Raw genomic sequence first — 22,300 nt, forward strand, 5'->3', positions numbered from 1 at the left:
TTACCTTTCACATCCCTTCCCAGCTTCCCCCCTCCCCCCAATCCCAATCCTTCTCCTTCCCCCCTTTTCCCAACCCCCACCCCCGCACCGACGTTGTAAAGCTCGTTTTGGACATGACAACTTGTACTTCTCATTGTTGCAACAGGTCCACCTGTATCCTTAAACAACTGGTTTTTGCCCATCTCCTCCACAAGTTATACTGACATCAAATATAGTGTAATCAGGGGTTATACTGTGGGGGAGGGACATACAAAGCAACAAAGAGATAATCTTATAAATGCGTTAGAAACACATGCATGAAAGAAAAAAAATTAAAATACACATCTAAGGGTTCATTTTCCTGACATCACATTATCTGACCTTTTCCGCTTGATTTATTCATATACTCGATATAACAAATAAGGGAAACCATGGGACCTATGAATAGCAAAAATGCTCCTCAATGGAAAGAACACTGCTGGAGGAATATCAATACCAAACTTCAAACTCTACTATAAAGCCATAGTAATCAAAACAGCTTGGTATTGGCATAAGAACAGACCTCAGGACCAATGGAATAGAATTGAAAACCCAGAAATGAACCTACAGACCTATAGCCATCTAATCTTCGATAAGGGAGCTAAAACAGTAGAATGGAAGAAAGACAGCCTCTTCAGTAAATGGTGCTGGCAAAATTGGTTAACTACATGTAGAAAACTAAAGCTAGATCCTTATATATCACCCTGCTCAGAATCAACTCCAAATGGATCAAAGACCTTGAACCCAAAGCAGACACTCTGAAAACATTACAGGATGGAATAGGAGAAACCTAGGTCTCCTTGGCTCAGGCCGAAATTTTCTGAATAGAGACCCGGAAGCACAACAAATCAAAGAAAGGTTGGACAAAAGGGATTGCATAAGATTGCAGTGCTTCTGCAGGGCAAATGACATAGCTGGCAAGATCAATAGAAAGCCCACCGATTGGGAGAAGATCTTTACTAGCCATACAACGGACAAGGGTCTCATATATAAAATATACTTGGAACTCAAAAAATTAAACCCCCCAACAACAAATCCTCAAAGAAACAACTGCCCAATAAATAAGTGGGCGAAAGACTTAAAGAGAAACTTCTCTGAAGAAGAAAGAAGGATGGCCAATAGACACATGAAGAAATGTTCAACATCCCTAGCCATAAAAGAAATGCAAATCAAAACAACATTGAGATATCACCTCACTCCAGTTAGAACAGCAAAAATCAAGAACTCTAACAACAACAGATGCTGGAGGGGATGTGGACAGAAAGGAACCTTACTTCATTGTTGGTGGGAATGTAAACTTGTTCAATCACTTTGGAAAGCACTATGGAGGTTCCTCAAAAGTCTTCACATAGAAATCCCTTATGACCCAGCAATCCCACTTTTGGGCCTTTACCCAAATGTTTACTAACAAGACCATACTAAAGCTATCAGCACAACTATGTTTATTGCAGCATTATTTACCATGGCTAAGATATGGAACCCACCCAGATGCCCCTCAGTAGATGAATGGATCAAGAAAATGTGGTATATATACACAATGGAACTCTATGCCTCCATCAGAAAAAATGACATTTCCCCATTTTTTAGGAAATGGAAAAAATTGGAAAAAATTATATTAAGTGTTCATCTATCTTTATATGAATTCTTAAGTTAAAAATCTGGGCTACAAGTTAAACTTTACACTCACAAAACTGTTTCAAGTTTAAAAGTTGATACTCCTGGAAAGATAAAACCTAAGAATGTAAAGGATTCTGGGAAATTCCATTTGCATCCAGCCTGGTGGAAAAAAAGTATTTGTGACAATTTCTATAATTACACAGCCTAAACCTCCATTGTAAGAATGCTGAAATGATGGAATACTAGGTATGAGCAAGACTGCTGAATAAGAGCTTGAGGTTTTGGCATACATACATGCAAGCATGCACATACACAGAGGCATTTATATGTGTAAACACACATATGAAACAACACTCAGAATGTGTAGAAAAAGTTAGAAAATAATAGAAAATATGTCCTAAGACTAGAAAAACTGATAATTTTTAATATTATACAGTCCTCAAGTGAACTTTCCCAAAAAAGCTTGAGAAAATTACAAATACCAGAGATATTAAGAAAGTCAAGAAATCATTATTAAAGTGATCAGATCCATGGAAGAATGAATCAGAGAACCCTGCAGGTGCATCTGAAAATGTTCATATCCTGTGACAAATGTTAGAACGTCTTTGAAAATTGTACATAAACAGTCAGAGCAGTCAGTCTAGTGGATAAGATCATCGGAGAAGTTCAGAATTGCTAGCCTGTTTCTAGATTAAATAAACCAACAAACTATGGTAGGGCAATGTGATACAAGCCAGGAATTCTCGCACTCTGACTAATATAGGAGATTAGATAGTAGAATTACATAGTGATACCTTCCCTGGACCAGGTAGTATAATTTTGTCTCAATAAAAGAAGCCAAACAACAAGAAAGGAATACACAGGTGGAAGTTTGGGCTAATTTTATCACTATGTTTTGATAAGTCAAGTTTCTTATTGAAATGCACTCATATATAATCCTCACTTGTGTTTTACATGCTCTCTTCATTACAGAACATTGCTAGATACAAAATAGCTCATGATTCCCAATCAAAAATTTGAAAAAGTAAGCATCCTTCTGTTGGATTCCAAAGAAATGATGAAGGATTACAAAAGCTTAAGCCTGGAGAAATAGCAAAGTGCATCTTATGTAGGACTTTGGAGACCTGCCTAAATTAGAATTTAGATTTGAAATAAATGTTTTTTGTTTGTAATTTCATATTCTCTAGGATACTACAAAATTGTTTTCAACTAAAAGATATGATTTAGAAATTCACAAATGATTCTGGCATTCTATTTGCCTAGAATATTCTTTCAAGTGAGGTATAATTAGAAATTAGTTAAATGATAATTCCAACAGTTCATGTATTACATGATAATCTGAATAATATAGACAAAGTTGCCAAAAAATGGATGCTATTAATTTATAAATTTAGAAAAGGAGAATTTTTTGAGACTTTGGTGTAACATGGTATAAAGAAAGTAATTGTATGACATCTTTTTTCTTCTACCTATATATAGCACAGGAAGAAATTTCCTTATGTACCACTTAATTACTCATACAATGAGGAGGAAAAAAACCTAGTTTTAATATTTGTTTTTATTTTGTTTTTGTTGTTTAGTTTATGCTAGGGCTGGACCTCTGGGTTTGGGCACTGTCCCTGAGCCTGTTTTTGCTCAAGGCTACTGCTCTACAACCTGAACCTCAGTGCCACTTGTATCTGGTTATTCCTTATGAGTTTATTGGAAATAAGAATCTAAGGAACCTTGCTACCTGGGTGGGTTTGAACCATAATCTTCAAATCTCAGTATTCAGATCTCCTGAATATCTATGATAGATAAAAATAATATATAATAACATCAATATACAATAATAATATAAATACTATTTGCAAGTGTTCCTATCTCAAGAATACCACTGGAGGGAAAATGATGCAGAAAAGTTTAGTGTAGTGCTGTTTGCACAATTGGGAGGGCATCACAGCAGAAGTGTAGTATTTTTTTCACAATAGTGATAAGCTAGTCATGATGTGAATTCAGGCAATTTTCAGGTGCACCTTATAAGTTGCAAACTGTTGGGCTAGGATGACTATACAGCATAAAACCTTGGGAATGATGGTCATAGAAATAATAGCTTACTCTGATGAACAAAGGTTTACTCTTCAGGAATTATTATAGATAGGTCACAGTTTTATCTTCTACCAGAATGTGGGTATTTTTATTGACTTTTAAAAATGTAACATCTCAAAAAATGGCAAAACCTCCCATGCTCCTGGATTGGCAAGATTAACATCGTGAAAATGGCAATACTTCCCAAGGCTATCTACAAATTCAACGCGATACCTATCAAAATTCCACCCTCATTCTTCAAGGAAATAGAAGAGGCAATCCAAAAATTCATATGGAACAATAAAAGACCCCGAATAGCAAAAACGCTCCTCAACGGAAAGAACACTGCTGGAGGAATATCAATACCAAATTTCAAACTCTACTATAAAGCCATAGTAATCAAAACAGCTTGGTATTGGCATAAGAACAGACCTCAGGACCAATGGAATAGAATTGAAAACCCAGAAATGAACCTACAGACCTATAGCCATCTAATCTTCGATAAGGAAGCTAAAACAATAGAATGGAAGAAAGACAGCCTCTTGAGTAAATGGTGCTGGCAAAATTGGTTAACTACATGTAGAAAACTAAAGCTAGATCCTTATATATCACCCTGCTCCAGAATCAACTCCAAATGGATCAAAGACCTTGAACTCAAAGCAGACACTCTGAAAACATTACAGGATGGAATAGGAGAAACCTAGGTCTCCTTGGCTCAGGCCGAAATTTTCTGAATAGAGACCCGGAAGCACAACAAATCAAAGAAAGGTTGGACAAAAGGGATTGCATAAGATTGCAGAGCTTCTGCAGGGCAAATGACATAGCTGGCAAGATCAATAGAAAGCCCACCGATTGGGAGAAGATCTTTACTAGACATACAACGGACAAGGGTCTCATATATAAAATATACTTGGAACTCAAAAAATTAAACCCCCCAACAACAAATCCTCAAAGAAACAACTGCCCAATAAATAAGTGGGCGAAAGACTTAAAGAGAAACTTCTCTGAAGAAGAAAGAAGGATGGCCAATAGACACATGAAGAAATGTTCAACATCCCTAGCCATAAAAGAAATGCAAATCAAAACAACATTGAGATATCACCTCACTCCAGTTAGAACAGCAAAAATCAAGAACTCTAACAACAACAGATGCTGGAGGGGATGTGGACAGAAAGGAACCTTACTTCATTGTTGGTGGGAATGTAAACTTGTTCAACCACTTTGGAAAGCAGTATGGAGGTTCCTCAAAAGACTTCACATAGATCTCCCCTATGATCCAGCAATCCCACTTTTGGGCATTTACCCAAATGTTTACAAACAAGACCACACTAAAGCTACCAGCACAACTATGTTCATTGCAGCATTATTTACCATAGCTAAGATATGGAACCAACCCAGATGCCCCTCAGTAGATGAATGGATCAAGAAAATGTGGTATATATACACATTGGAATTCTATGCCTCCATCAGAAAGAATGACATTTCCCCATTTGTTAGGAAATGGAAAGGTTTGGAAAAAATTATATTAAGTGAAGTAAGCCAGGCCCAAAGAAGCATAGGTCCCATGGTTTCCCTTATTTGCAATATCTAGTATAGGTATGAGTCAAGCGGAAAAGGTCAGATAATGTGATGTTAGGGAAATGAACCCTTAAATATTTATTTTAATGTTTTCGTTTCTTTCATGCATGTGTTTCTAACGCATTTATAAGATTATTTCTTTGTTGCTTTGTATGTCCCTCCCCCACAGTGTAACCCCCGCTTTCACTATATTTGATGTCAGTATAACATGTGGAGGAGATGGGGACAAACAAGTCGTTTAAGGATTCAGGTGGACCTGTTGCAACAATGAGAAGTACAAAATGTCATGTCAAAACCAGCTTTACAAGGTCGGTGTGGGGGGGAGGGGGGTATGATTGGGTGCGGTGAGGAGGGAGGCAGGGAAGGGAGGTGAAGGGTAAACAAAGGAGGAGGCTGCAATGCTTGGTAAGAAATGTATGCATTATCCTGCCCATGTAATTGTAGCCCCTCTGTACAGTATGTATTCAACTAAAATAAAATAAAATTTAAAAAAAAATATGTAACATAGCATTGGAAATTTCATCTATTGCAGAATTAATTAAAATGCAAACAGATACTGTTTTAAAGGTCTCTGATATGGTATGATCTAAAAATGATTAGTTAGTAGTCATCTGAATTTTGAAGAATACATAAATTCTGTCCTCTTAACAATTATTCAGTTTTAAAAGTTAGGAGTTTCCGTAGAATTGAACTGTTTTGTGTTTTCGTATGAGATAATGGGGTTTTTTCAACATAAAGGCAAGTATATTGTGAAGATATTGTATAGTTTGATAACATTCAATTTGATGACCGTCTGATAAACAAAGGGGGAATAGAATGGTATTTACTATATCAATACAGTGAAATTATATTTTATGTAAGTTATTTTTAATTGAATTTTATTGTCAAGGTGATATATAGAAGGGGTTGCCATAATTGTAAGATGGTGAATATATAACATGTCGAAATTTTTACCCAATACCTCACTTTTCTCACAGTTTTCCTTCACCCCAATATCTTTCACAAGTTGTAATGTAAATTTCCATCATGTTGTCTTGTGAACATTGCTATTACATTGGTTTGTCCTTTGTCCGTTGTCGCGCCATGTTGTTGCTCTTCTTCCCTTCCCTAATTAAGATAAATACATATACAATGACACATGATACTGAAATCAAATACAGCAGGGGACAAACCGTAGGGGAAAACACAAAAGAAAAAAGAATCACAGAGTACATTAAAAACAACAATCACAAAGAAAACCTTTGTTTCCATATGTAGGAGTTCATTTTGCTCATCGTCATCTTATACATAGCTACTGAGCCATTCTGCTCATCTGCTAGGAATATCCTAGATATTTCCTACTTGTTACAATTAGGGAAAACATGGAATCTCTTTGTTTGTGTCTTGTTTATTTTACTTAGTAGGATTTTTCCATTTCCGTATGAATTGAAAGCATAGAATTCCACAGTGGATATAAATATATATCACATTTTGTCACTTCATTCATCTACTGAGAGGCATGTTGATTTAAAACATGATTGCATGTATGATGCCACCTCTCCAGATATTATAAAATCATGATTTTTATGAAGATAGGATTTCATGGTGGTACAAGTGTTGAGATATCTGGTTAAGTCTAATGTATATCTTGCACTGAATTAAGCAGGAAGATATCAAATATCATGTGGGTTAAAATGGTAGTGACAAAATATTCCCTTGAGAAAGATATAGGAGGCTGCCAGAAGTAAAAAGTAGTTCAGATAATTTTGAAGGATTTAGAAATGCAAGGTCAAGAATGTCTCTTTAAATAAAAATTATGTATTTGGAAGGGCAAAAGATGGGGAGGAGGAAGAAAATGACTGACAGCAGATCATTGTCCCAAGTTAGAGTATAAAAAGACATAAACTACAACTTCCCAGTTAAAAGGAGAGTAATATACTATGTCCCACTTAATTTAGATACATGCAAAATATTTACTTGAGTTTTTCCTACTTTAACCCTCCAAAATAAGTGAAGTCATAAGAAAAATTATGTTATTTCCATTACTTCAACCTGAACACTAACTGTGATGAGCCCTCTTTTTCTCTTTGCACTTGGAAAATAGTCCCTAAGTTGATGATGATGTGGCTGATTAGTCAGAGTTAGTGGCTTCTACTTGTACAATTATCCCAGAAGAGTTTAAAGCAGTTTTCCCCAAGATATCCAACTACATTTTCTTAAGCTGTACTTTGATCACACTCTCACACCTGAGCGCATAATTTGAAATTATACTTCAGCATTTCCTTGGCACATTCTACGTTGTGCCTTTCGCTTTTTTGCACATTCTTTCTGAGTTCATAGTTGCTCTATTTCCATTTCATCTATACAAACTGCTAAGAACATTGTTCAACTACTACTTCTTGTTTGCACAAGATCAGTCTATGTATGAAAGTACTTTGTCCATATTAAGCAATAACGTAGTACTCACTCTTTGAGGAGAAAAGTTCCACAGTGTAACTCTATGCCCACATTAGAGGATGTAGAATTTAAAGCATTTTGAGACAAACTGATATTAGAATTGAAAGTATCCTTAGGTCAATTTACTTGGAGCTCTTTAGTTTTCCCATGAGAAATATAAATATCCACAAAATCTAGAGCTAATTAGTAAGTATCCGAATTAACACTAGATCCTAGATGTTGTGTTAGTACAAGTCACCATTGTATTATTGTTACATCAGAATCCTTCCCTACTTGCCAATGGGTATGAAAAAATGAAAGAAAGACATTAAAGCAAAATGTCTTATCTTTTTAGGCATTCAGGCATACTGGTGAGGGTAAATTCTGAACTCTTCCATTCCATAAAAGCTTGAAGTTTATAAAAGAATTCCCTACATATAAGAATTTGTTGCAGGTTGATTGACAGGGTTATTTCACCACGGAGATATCACTAACAAGAACTAGAGTTAAATAGAATATATGACAGTTATGATGTGTCAATCGCTATTGAGGCATTTTCTATTCTAAAGAAGAATCAATTCGAGGAGTCTTCAGTCACATCAGTAATGCTGTATGCTCAACCTAATACTTGATGTTACATGTCCTACATTTATAATGAACAGACAGATAAGACATCCAAAGATATCTAAAGATATTTCAATAAAATCCCAAACTAATGTGGATGGATGGCCACACATTGGAAATGTAGGACAAATTAGGCTTGTCTGTGCTGTAGCTCAATTTATAAACTACTGAATAAACAAAGTCTTCAAAAATATTCACACAATACCTATGAGTAATGTTCATGACAGTTATATCTGTACAATTATTCTAAGGTCAGGATAAAAGTATTGGTTCCCAACATTTAAAATCAACAGGATCTGTTGAATTTATGGATTCAGAATTTTATGACTTCACACTCATAAACCAAAATTTTTCAATATGACTTTCACCAAAACAATGTTTTTATTGAACTTGTCTATGTCCTTTTACTTTTCAAATCCAAATAGCATATTTTTTTCAATATCTTCTTGCAAATTCCTTCCTTTACTACTGTCAATCTGTGTTTATTACTTTTTCCATTTCCTTATTTATCTCTTCCAATCTTGTTTATAGTGTTGCCCACATTGCTCACACCTGTGTCAGAACTTTCCTTTTCCTTTTCCCTTCAATAATGCCCCCAATTTTATTACTCTTTTTCATATTCATGGTAGTGGATATTTTGATGATGTTTAAACAGACCTATTTTGCATCTAAACTTTAGAACTATCAGAATTTTCCCCCTAAATCCATCATTTCCACCTGTGGTCCTCATAACTAAGATTAGCACTAACACAGTTGCCAGCCAAACGTGTGTAAGCACATTAGATTTCTTCTTACCCTTCTACTCGCTCCCATCAGATAAGATGAATGATCAAGATTTTCTCAGTTTTTTATCACTCAAATGATTTCTGATTTTTGGGTGATTCTGGTCGTGGGGCCTGAACTCTGGGCCTGGGCGTTGTCCCTCAGTTCTTCAGCTCAAGACTAGCACTCTACCACTTGAGCCACAGCACCACTTCCGGCTTCTTTTTCTCTGCTTATGTGGTGCTGAGAAATTGAACGTAGTGCCTCATGCATGCAAGGCAAGCGATCTACCACTGAACCACCTTCCGAGCCTCCACTCAAATGATTTCTATATACTCCTTTTTTATGCCCCTGACACCAGCCTGTTTCATTTACTCAACACTGTCACCTCGTCCTAAAACAACCATTTCCAAATTATGCTTTTTCCCCATAGTCTTTTCATATTAGTCCTCTCCATCACCAAATTACTCTCTTTGTAAGCACACAGAGTGAAGAGTTAAGACACAAATTCTAGTATCATTATTTACTCACTACATTGACAGTTGGCCTTACATTTCTCATCTATAAACGGATGTAATCTACCAGAAATAATGAAGAATATATGTGTTGACTTCTAGAGCAAGAAAAAGAAAAAGTGAAGAGTCCTTACATTTTCCACCTTACCTTACAAATAAGGAAAGAGTCAAATTAAATTTATTGGTATAAATTCACAAATTGTTTCCTGGAGAAATAAAAATAAATTTCACCTCCTGGCTCTAAGATCTATGTCCTTTTAAGGTAACTACAGATATGTAAGTGGTACTATGTAAATAGTGTCATGTTTTTTCAGATGTATTGAAGAACATACTCTTAATATATCATTGGAAACACTGGTTATTGAATAGTATCTATATGATACTATATCTATATGAACTAGATCTATATGATACTATATCTATATGAACTAATCACACTAAGCTGAAAACTACATCTTAGTCCATCAAAATGTGAAAATAATTAAGTTTATTCATAAGAAAATAATACCAACAAGAAAAGTGTGTACACCTTAGAGAGACTGCAGGAATAACATTAAGGTTTTTACTGTCTCTCCCTGTTTATGTGATAGTATTTCTTGATATTGAAACTCTCCTCTTGTTATTCTTATTGTATGTAATCCAACGCTATTTATTACTATATATTCAATATGGGAAATATAGCTTCAAAAATGTGTAATGTTTTTTCTTTTTCAATCACAATATTGTCATTATCAGGGTACACTGTGGTCATCATCATCCTCATCAAAATTATTATTAGCATCATAAGTGCTAACTATTGAAACTCTGATATGTATCTCTGATTTTGTGAATATTTGTCTTTTGATTAATAATTTTAATGTTACCACTGTGCATGCATCCATATAAAAATTTTGAACAAAGAAAAAAAAAAACTAAACCATAACAGGTAGCTTGACTCTGTGCTTATAACAAATTATAGGATAGATTTTTGAAGTATTGCAATTTCCTAACCAGTATGACTTAACTTCCTCTCTCCCCACCACTACACACAAATATTTAAGAGTTTGAACTGAATTATTTCAAGTAATATACTATAAATATTACTAGAATATCATGTGTGTCTCTAAAATTCCTTTAAAAGTAATAAATGCTACATTCTATTGAAATATTAGTTATTTTATTCTAGGAAACTCTTGGAAAAATAGACTGTATATCTTTGAAACAAAAAGGTAAAAAACAGTAGCATAAAAAGTTTTAGAGAGAGTCTGTTTTCAGAAATATATTTGTATATATATTATGTGTAGAAAGACATACATTTTAGAGATTATTCATTATCAGAAATATATACATATCTCTAAATTTATGTGTAGAACGATGAACATTTTAGTGAAACAAAAATCTTGCAGTATAATTAAAATTAAAAAAAAATACATTGAACCAAGTGCCAGTGACTCACACTTATAATTCCAGCTATTCTGGGTAATGAGGTCTTAGAATTGTATTTGAAACTAGCCCAGACAGAAAAGTACTTGTTTAGATTCTTATCTCCAATTAAACACTAAAAACAGGAATTAGCTCTATGTCTCAAGTTGTGGAGTGCTGGCTTTGAGCAAAAATGGCTTAGGGACAATGCCTAACCTTGCAAACAACATCAAGAACAACAACAAAATATATCACAATAATTTCACAGAAGCATCTTTCACCTCCTGTGAACATTTCTTAGACACATGAATACACGCCCATGGAAAATGTTAGGTTAAAAGTATAGAATATTTACGTCTATGTTAAAGACATGACTATTTAGATTGTTTAAGATATTTAGGTTATGATTCGAAATTAAGAATAATGATAATATATTGGGAATGGTCTTTTATTCTATTTTACGATAGTAATAAAATGATATTTGTAATTATTCTGAAAAATTGCTCTTGCTTGGTTTTTAAATTATAATAAGTGATAAACATTTTTAAATTATTTTCTTAGGAAAGGATAATTTTAATGGTATTAATTCTTTGGTAATTTCAAAACAATTAAGAAAATTATTCCAAGGCTGGTTTGCTCTAAGACTATATTTGTTTTCTTGTTCTAGTTTTCATATGTTCTTACAAATTAAAATTCAAAAAATTCAATGGATGTTGGCATTCAGGATCATCTTCATAGATACTAATAATGGAGTCGCTTAAGTGGAATTATTTTAATTCATTCGTTTTTGTCACAAATAAATCAAGAAGATTGTGTATTTTGTTTCTTTTCACGTTATTGGCTCTTATCCTGAGAATATTTTTTCTAGTAAAGTAGAGAAAAGCAATTGGATTGAGCAAGTAACATATGGGTATCATAAAATGCAGATGCATAGATTTGTGTTTTCTATCATTTGCTAAAAGTTTCTTTCAGAAAAGGTTATCAATTTCGTATAAGTGATGTGTAATTCCTAGATCTTCCAGTTATCACATTCATTTTTGATTGGGTTATCTCTGCATAAACTCAAAAAACAGACAAAAAAACTCAAAATGAACAGAAATCACATCTTTGTTTTAGAAGCTGTAGTTTACAAAGAACTTTTAGCCAACACCAAAAACATCTTTTTAGGTATTTTGCATTTTGTGTGAAGAATTTTTAACTATAGTTTTATTTTTTTGCTGACATGAAATTCACATGCAATATATTATCTCCTTTCATTGTATACATTTTAGTGCTTTGTAAGTGAATTGTACAATCATAGGTTTTCCAAGCCGAATTTTCACAAACTTGCATTTCTTCAAATAGAAATGCTATACATTTTATAACAGATATTAAAATAGATATAAAATTCAGTTACAGGAATTTGTCCTGCATACATCTTGTATAGGGTGTCTTTTCAAAATTTGTTTTGGGGAATTATTTCCACATTCTCACTCATACTGTCCAAGTGCACTGTCAGTGAACTACATTCCCGATCCATATAAGTTTTTTACTTCTCTTTAATAGTAAGTGGAAGTGTAATGGCTAGAACATATACAATTCTCTTTGCCCTTTTGGAAGACTTGAAAACTTGCTTGCTAAAATGACTGCAGTATTACACAAATCATTCTGCTATGCGGAGTATATAAATTTCTCCACAAATGCATTAATATTTTGTGTCATTTTTTATATTATGGTCATACTAGTGAACTTTCTTTTTCTTTTTTCTTACATACTAAAGAGGAGCTTAATTCATATACTCCTCCTATTGACTATTAATTTACATATGTTCTTTATAGAAATATCCTGTTCAGGAAAAATTTATACAGAATTAGAAGATATAAAACTACTTAAGATTCAGGATCATTGTAGCATTAATATTGTAGCATTAACAAATATGTGCCCTCTATCTGTTGGATATGTTTTCACTACTTTCATAGAATTAAGAAAGGTTTTCAGTTGATATTAGTTTATTCTTGCTTTTCTTTAGCCACTAATGCTTTCCATGTCAAATTTTTGGAAACTTTACTGATCCATTGTCATGAATTTTTACATTTATGTTTTGTAAGTTTTTACAACTCACTTTATTTTTTTTATTTTTTTTATTTTTAAATTTTTTTTATAATTTTATTTTAATTTTTGTATAAGGTTTGAAGTAGTAGCCTAAGATCATCCTTTATAACTCGAGAGGCAATAATGCCTCTAAAATTCTATTTTTATTTCATTAAGTCATGGAATCCTTTTCAAAATCGATTGACAATAAAACTAAGAATTTATTTTTGATAAATCTGTTATATTCTTCTATGTGTCAGTTTTTTCACTAATAAACATGATAATAAGATTCAAATCTAGTATGAGGGCTCAAGCTACACCATTTTACAAGATTGTTCTGACTGACCTGAATTCCTTGAATTTACATGTTTTATTGAGCATACATGTTTTATTGAGCAAACATGTTTTATTGAGCAGGTGGACCAATATTCTACAGATATCTAGATGTTTGATAGTCACCCATATTTTGCACCTTGTGAAAACACAAGACTCCATATATAGGGAAAAATGTCTTTAGAGAATGCTTAAAACAACTAAAATTAATTTAGGAATAGTTAAGATTTAGATAACACTATAGCATTATAAAGTTGAATGATTACGACTTGAGCTGTACTACAGAGGAGAGTGAGAATATAGAATGATGTAACACCTAGGAGCTGTATGTCATTGTTATTGGGTTTCAAAAACAGAAAAACTTCAGACAAGAGAAGGAGGAAAATAATCAAAGTGTCCTTAATCAAGTTTCTTTTTAATCCACCTAAGAGTGTGGACTGAGAGTCAGAGAAGATGGGAAAAATAAAATAGAAAATAAAGCATTGTATAGACCTGTTACAATGTAAAGAAATTGTAATAGGAATATGATAATTAATTTCCAAAGAAATAAAGGAAACAATAGGTAAACTCTAAAGGCAAAAAGAATGAAGAGAGAAAAGAAGCAAAGTAAAACCTTTATCAATAACAAATACAAGAATTTGGAAGTGAAAAAGAAGTGGAAATATTCTAAATAACAATAAAATAACAATAAAAATTGCTAACATGGATAGAAAATGGATCACATTTTATCATATAATTTTGAAAAAACATACTAGGAATGAAAATTTAAAAGTCATCATTTAAAACACTATTTACATTATAACTACACAGTATAGTTCAGTGGTAAAATCTTGTTATAGCATATGTGAAATAATGGTGTGATCTCCCAAGCATTACAAAGTACACACAAAGCACACACACACAAAAACCACATAAACACACACACACTCACACACACACACACACATACACACACATACACACACATCACATACACATATTTAGAATATTGATATTATAATAGTAAATAGAGGAAATTATCACAAATAATAAAAATAGGTTAAGGTATGAAATCATAATATTGCTCATACTATTTAAACGTTTAGTAGAAATCAAATAGTCATGATATACTTGGATTCTTATAGATTAAGTAAATTGAAAATTAAGAAATAGAAGAGATGAGAAACTTTGCAAATAACTTTTAAATAATAAAAATTTTGAAACATGTATCTTTTTATTTTGACAAAAGTTTAATGTTACTGGTGCTTTAACCTCAACAATTAGAATATGATAACCAGGTGCTCTCTATCTCGCTATGGGTGGCTAGATCGCTAATCATTTCACTCTAGATATTTTTATGATAAGGTCTCAGAGTTTCTCAGGCTCTCCCGAATTACAAACCCTATTTGCAGTTCCTACCATAGGTAGAAAATGGAAGCCACAAATCACCATGCCCAGCTCAAATTTTTTTTTTTAATTCTAGTACAAATATTTACAAAAAAGTGACCAGGAAATGAAACCTTTCTTTATATAGTATGTGCTTCTTGAAAATACAGTAATTATTTGTTACCTGGAAAAATATGTTTAGAACTATAAGAAAATCAATTTATTTATATTCACTAACCATATAAAAATTAAGAAAATAATTTTAAATATTCACATGTTAAATATTTTAAAAGCAACATATATGTGTCTGAATAATTTACATGTGTAAAAATCATGCAAAATTAAATTAACTAATCCTACAACTCTGAAAAAAGAATTATCCTAAAGAAACAAGAAAATAAGTAATTAAGATCAAAATTTGAAATATAGAAAATAAAATGAAGTGTACTCTTTAGTTGACTTAAGTAACTCTAAACCCTTTTTATATCAATTTTATAATAAAAATGCATGAACAAAGAAAGCAAAAGTACATTTGATCAATAGCAACAGCAAAAGCATCAGAAATTGAGTGTACAAAAAAAAATCGATGGAGGGGATATCAATGTTCCTTCCGAAAGAAATGTACTCATTACCTTATTTATGTAACTGTAACCTCTCTGTACATTACCTTTACAATAAAATTATATTGAAATTAAAAATAAAACAAATAATATAGCAATTAAGAATTCTTAGAAGCCATTAGTTAAAAACTTTATAAAAAACTGCCCCAAGTACCCAAGGATTATACTTTGATGATACCATTTAAATACTTAAACTTCAGCAGAAAAGCAAAATGTTTAAAAACTGTTACAAATAAAGTAATAAATCAGAATATATTACTATAATAATCATTGGATGGATTTTTAGTGGCAGTCAAATATGTAAGAAATGAGGTAATATGCCATTCGTTTGCACTTAATAAGTGAGAAAGAATTTTCTAGGTCTTTTAAAATATATCATAAATTTAATGAAGAAACTATTCTGTCACACCATATAATAATCAGATAAAGATGATATTAGAGCAAAGAACAGATTGTACAAAGATTTGGGATGTTAATGTATGTACTTATTTTGGTTTTGGAAAATTGTGGGGATTTCAACTTGGGGTATTGTTATTACTAGGCTGGCATTATATCAGTGGTCAATTTTAGGATAGGGGTTCCCTTTCTACAAGAACATGCACCTAATCTGTCCTTTTGTCCTTCCCATCATCAATGGCATCAGAGTTGCACACCAACTTGTCTAGCTTCCTGGGTCCTGCAGTCCTTCCAATCTTAGTCTCTAGATAGTGCAGGATGGTGGAAATGATCCAATGCACCCAGCTATAAATTGCGAAGGAACTCCCCTAAAATTTGTCCTAGTTTCTGTTCTCAAGCCTCCTAAGTAGTTAAGAGTACAGATTGGAGCCCCTGGTGCCAAGCAGTAACAGTATTTTTAAAGCAATTAGACATATATAAATGACAGGCTTGTGATAACCTCAGGAAAAGAATAAAAAGAGCAGTGAAGCATAGAGGACAGATAAAATTTTAACTAGCTACTCAGAGGGTGAATCAGCTTAGCTAACTACTCAGGAGGCTGAGATCTGAAGACCACTGTTCAAAGCCAGTCCAATCGTGAAAAAAACATATGATTATCTCCAAATAACCAGAAGTGCAGCAGTGGCTCAAGTGGTAGACCACCATCCTTGGGCAAGATACTTAGAGCAGAATGATGAATGCATGCATGAGCACATGAACATGCATGTGTGTGTACAGGCAGGTGTGCACACACACACAAATGAGTATTTCAATGCACAGTTCCTTATTTTTTAACTTGCTGTACTTTATTTCCCTGTATTAGTTCACAAATTAACAAAAATCAGCTAAGCACCTATTTACATACAACTCATCATGTTTATCTAAAGTCTAATCTCCTTTGGCAACCTGCTTTTATTTGACCCAAATGTAAATTATTTAGTAGATCAATTCATCTCCCTAAACTCTGTAATGTTAGATGATTGTTTAAGTTCTTCCTAGAAATATAATTTTGTGAAATCCTTCATCAAGAAGCATATTTCTTTAATGAAAAGGGAAGCCTATGGGAAAAAAATTAAACTATAGGTTTTACTCCTCCTGCCAAGCATCTGGAAATTTATTATCTTCATACAATCCATGAGATGTCTGTGTATGCCATAGATGGCTGTGAATATAAAAAGACCCTTCTAAGCACAAAGAATTCGTATACCATTAATAGGTATGAAGGATTTTTTTTATTATCCTGAAAATACCATACAAAGGAGTTACAATTACATGGGCAAGATAATGAGTACATTTCTTATCAAGCATTGTTGCCTCCTCCTGTGTTTCCCCTTCCTATTCCCTTCCATCTCAACTCTCCTGCCCCCCCATTATACCCTGCCTTGCAAAAGTTTTAAAGTTCGTTTTTCGACATAACATCTTGTACATCTCATTGTTACAATGGATCCAACTCTCCCTTTTTAAACGATTTGTTTTTTTCCCTTCCCCTCCACAATTTATACCAACATAAAATAAGTGATAATAGGGGTTATATCGTGGGGGAGGAATAAGCAAAGCAACAAAAATTCATATTATAAATGTGTTAAAAACAATTGCATGAAAAAAATATTTGAATACTTATCTTGGGGTACATTTCACCTAACATGAATGAATCTTACCTTTTCTGCTTGTCTCAGACATATACAATTTATTACCAATAATGGAAACCATGGGGCATATGTGTATTTGGGCCTGGCTTACTTCACTTAATATAATTTTTTCCAAGACTTTCATTGTCCTAAAAATGGGGCAATGTCATTTTTTCTAATGGATACAAAAATTCCATCGTGTATATATATCACAATTTTTTGATCCATTCATCTACTGAGGGGCATCTGGGTTGGCTCCAAGCTGAGCTATGGTAAATAATGTTGCCATAAACATCGTTGTGCTGGGAGCTTTAATGTGGTCTTCTTTGTGATCATTTGGGTAAATGCCCAAAAGTGGGATTACTGGGTATAGGGGAACTCTATGTGGAGGCTTTTGAGAAACCTCCATACCACTTTCCATAGTGGTTGAACAAGTTTACACTCACACCAACAATACAATAAGGTTACCCTATTCACATCTCCTCCTACACCTGTTGTTATTAGAGTTCTTGATTTTAGCCATTATAACTGGAGTGAGGTGGTATCTCAATGTCGTTTTGATTTGCATTTTCTATGGCTAGGGAGTTGGAGCATTTCTTCATGTGTCTATTAGCCATCTTTCTTTCCTCTTCAGAGATGTTTCTCTTTAAGTCTTTAGCCCACTTATTTATTGGGCAGTTGTTTCTTTGAGGATTTGTTGTTGGGGGGATTTAATTTTTTGGAGTTCCAGATATATTTTAGATATGAAACCCTTGTCCATTGTATGGCTAGCTAAGATCTTCTTCCAATTCATGGGCTTTCTATGGATCTTGCTAGCTATGTCCTTTGCCATGCAGAAGCTCTGCAATTTCATGCTATTCCATTTGTTCAACTTTTCTATGATTTGTTGTGTTTCTGGGTCTCTAGTAAGAAACTTTTGGCCTGTACCAAGGAGATCTAGGTTTTCTCCAATTACATCCTGTAATGTTTTCAGAGTGTCTTCATGACTCCGAGGTCTTTGATAATTTGGAGTTGATTCTGGTACAGGGTGATATACAGGGGGATATATAAGGATCTAGATTTAGTTTTCTACAACTAGTTAAACAATTTTGAGAGCACCATTTACTGAAGAGGCTGTCTTTCTTCCATTCTACTTTTTTTAGCTCCCTTATCAAAGATTAGATGGCTGTAGGCCTTTAGGTTCATTTCTGGGGTTTCAATTCTATTCCATTGGTCCTGAGATATGTTCTTGTGCCACTACCAAGGTGGTTTTATTAGTATGGCTTTGTAGGAGAGTTTTAAATTTGTTATTGATTTCCTCCAGCACTGTTCTTTCTGTTAAGGATCATTTTTGCTATTCGGGGTCTTTTATTGTTCCATATGAATTTTTGGATTGCCTCTTTTATTTCCTTGAAGAATGAGGTTGGAATATTGATAGGTATCACATTCAATTTGTAGATAGCGTTGGGAAGTATTGCCATTTTCATGATGTTGATCTTTCCAATCTAGGAACATGGAAGTTTTTGCCACTTTCTAAGTCTGTTTTGATTTCATTTTTTAGGTATGTAAAGTTTTCATCATAGAGTTCTTTCACTCCTTTGGTTATGTTAATTCCTAGATATTTTATTTTTTTGTGGAGCTATTACGAATGGAATTGCTTTCCTAATTTCAGCTACACTTTTCTCATTGTTGGCATACTGTAAAGCCATTGATTTTTGAGGGTTATTTTCACACCCTGCTATTTTGCCAACGTTTTGAGTCACCTTGAGTAAATTGGGAGCAGAGTCTTTAAATACAAGATCATGTGCTCTGCAAGGAGGGAGAGTTTTACTTCTTCTTTCCCTATTGGGATCCCCTTTATGTTTGCATCTTCTCCACTTGCTGTAGATAGGAATTCTAATACTAGATTGAAGTGCATTAGAGAGAGTGGGCATCCTTATCTCGTTCCTGAGTTTAGAGTAAATAGCTTTAGTTTTTGTTATACACAGCCTTTATTTTATTGTGGAATGTTCCATGGATTCCTAATTTTTCCAGGACCTTCACCATAAAGGGTTCTTGGATCTTGTCAAAGGCTTTTTCTGCATCTATTGAGATAACCATGTGGTTCTTATCCTTGCTCTTGTTGATGTGATGAATTATGTTAATTGATTTGCATATATTTTTGCATATATATTTGCATATAATTCATATATTGAAGCAGCTTTGCATCCCTGAAATGAATCCTGTTTGATTGTGGTGTATGATATTTTGGATGAATTGTTGATGTCAATTAGGCAAAATTTTGTTGAGATGCTTTGCATCAATGTTCATCAAAGAAATGGGTCTACAGTGCTCTTTCTTTGATTAGGGTTTGGGATGAGGGTTATGATGGCTTCATAGAAAGCGTTCGGTAGTGAACTTTCTCTTTCAATTTCATTGAAGAGTTGGAGGAGTATTGGTGTGAGCTCTGCTTTGAAGGCCTTGTAGAATTCTGCTTTAAAACCATCTGGTCCTGGGCTTTTCTTAGATGGGAGGTCTCATTGCTGTTTCTATTTCAATGCTTGATATGGGCCAATTAAGATGGTTTAACTCATCTTGGTTTAGTTTCGGGATGTCAATATTTGCCAGGAAAAGGTCCATTTCTGCCAAGTTCTCAAACATATTAGCCTAAAGTTTTGAGCAGTATTCCTTTATAATGTTCTGAATCTTGGTTGTTTCTGTAGTGATGTTTCCATTCTCATCTCTGAGTTTATTTATTTGGGTGTGTACTCTTCTTTTTCGGATGAGATTTTTTAAGGGTCTGTCAATTTTGTTAATTTTTTTCGAAGAAACTTCTCATTTTGTTGATTCCTCCTATGGGTTTTTTGTATTCTAATTCATTTAATTCTGAGAGAATTTTAATTATTTTTTCCATCAACTGGATTGGGGTTTATCTTGATGCTCTTTTTCAAAGAGTGTCGAATCTCATTAAATTGTTGGTTTCAGATCTCTCCAATTTGTTGATGTAGGAACTCAGAGCTATAAACTTGCCTCTGAATCGTGCCTTTGCTTCGTCCCGAGGAGCTGATAATCTCTGTGCTAATTTTTGTTGAATATCATGAACATTTGAAATTCATTTCTAAGTTCTTCCATGACACACTGGTGTTTCAACAATGTGTTTTTCAGCCTTCAGGTGTTACTGGACTTTCTTTTGTGGCTTTTTGTGTTGAGTTCTAATTTTATTCCCTTTTGGTGTAAGAGAATGCAAGATATGAATTCAATGTTTCTGAATTTTGACAAGTTTGACTTGTGACCTAAAATGTGTTGTATTTTGGAAAATGTTCCATGTGCTTCTGAGTAAAAAGTGTAATCTGATGCTGCTGGATGAACATTCGCTAGATGCCTGCTAAATCATTTGTTGTATGCACTGGTTTAAATTGGCGTTTTCTGTTGAGTTTTTGCCGAGTTGATCTATTTAGTGAGGATAGTTGTGTGTTAAAGTCCCCAACAATTAATGTCTTTGGATCTATTTGAGATTTAAAGTAGTATTTCTTGGATAAATTTGGGTGCACTATTGTTTGGCAAATATTTAGAATTGTAATATCCTCTTGAAGGAGAAATCCCTTAATTAGTATGTAGTAACCTCCTATATCTCTTCTCAATAATTTTAATTTGAAGTCTATTTTATCTGATATTAGGATTGCAACTCCTGCCTGTTTATGGGGGCCGTTTGCTTGGTAGATTTTGTTCCAGCTTTTCATTTTCAAAATGTGTTTGTTTTTTTATGGGCAAGTTGTGATTCCCAAAGGTAGCAGATAGAAAAATCTTGCATTTTAAACCAACTAGACAGTCTACGTCTCTTAATTGGAGAGTTACATTCACTAATATTGAGAGATAGGACCTAGTGGTATTTGGGTGTTCCTTCCATTTTATCCACCTTCTTGGGTGCTACGCCTTCTGGGTTCTTCCTATGGTTCTTGGATTCTGTTTGAGTGAGGTTTCTTGGCCTTTATTATGGTCTTGTTGGTTTTCAATGTGTAGGACATCTTTAAGTATCTTTTGAAGAACTGATTTGGTGGAGATATATTGTTTGTTTGTCTTTGCTATGGAAGATTTTTATTTGACCTTCAGTTATGAAGGAGAGTTGAGCATACATATAGAAATATTTTAACATATTTTTGTATCTACAGTAGATTTATGAAATCATCCTTCATTATAAAATAACGTGGAAACAAGTTTAATGAGGATCAAAGCAAAGAGAATTGTCACGTTTCTTGTTTTTGAATGAAATATGAATTGTGAGAATCAGTTTGAGGAAAACATTTAACAAAATGGATAATGACTATTAATTTCAATCTCTTTATTTGCCCATATCGTGCATCCTCACACATGAGTGTCAAAGTCAAACCAAACTTTTTTGTCTTTGTATTTAAATCACCTTATAATTTAGCGGATAGGTGAAGTAATCAAATAAAGATTAAAATAATAGTAACTGAGACTATGAGTTAGAGCTGAACATTATTTTAAATATGATAATAGCTAATTAAATTCCATATCTCTTACTTTTATTCTATTGTCATATCCCTTATGCTCACATTAGGAAAGTACATAGAAGATTCTCACTAAATTATGTGTAAAATTATGAAAAAATTTATTAAAAGAATATGGGCACATTGGGGCTGGGAAAGTGGCTCAGTGGTAGAGCTTTTACCTTGCATGCATGAGGCCCTGGGTTTGATTCCTCAGCACCACATAAGCAAAAAGAAGAAAGCCGGAAGTGGAGCTGTGGCTCCAGTGGTAGATCGCTAGCCTTGAGCAGAAAAGCTGAGGGACAGCGCCGAGGCCCAGAGTTCAGGCTCCTCAAATGGACAGAAAAACAACAACAAAGAATATGGGCACAGTGTGATTTTAGGTG

General features: G+C 33.7%; 1 long non-coding RNA gene across 1 annotated transcript in view; it reads right to left on the bottom strand.

Annotated features, from left to right (window-relative positions):
• Positions 1 to 6,185: 6,185 nt before the first annotated feature.
• Positions 6,186 to 22,300, bottom strand: part of LOC138806639 (uncharacterized) — a 32,049-nt gene continuing 15,934 nt past the window's right edge. Inside the window, exon 3 of the long non-coding RNA XR_011365941.1 lies at positions 6,186 to 6,387. This is a non-coding gene — a long non-coding RNA (uncharacterized lncRNA). The remainder of the gene's footprint in view (positions 6,388 to 22,300) is intronic.

Source organism: Dipodomys merriami, unplaced genomic scaffold (assembly GCF_024711535.1).
Source record: "Dipodomys merriami isolate MVZ:Mamm:240054 unplaced genomic scaffold, mDipMer1.0.p SCAF_402, whole genome shotgun sequence".
Classification (NCBI taxonomy): domain Eukaryota; kingdom Metazoa; phylum Chordata; class Mammalia; order Rodentia; family Heteromyidae; genus Dipodomys; species Dipodomys merriami.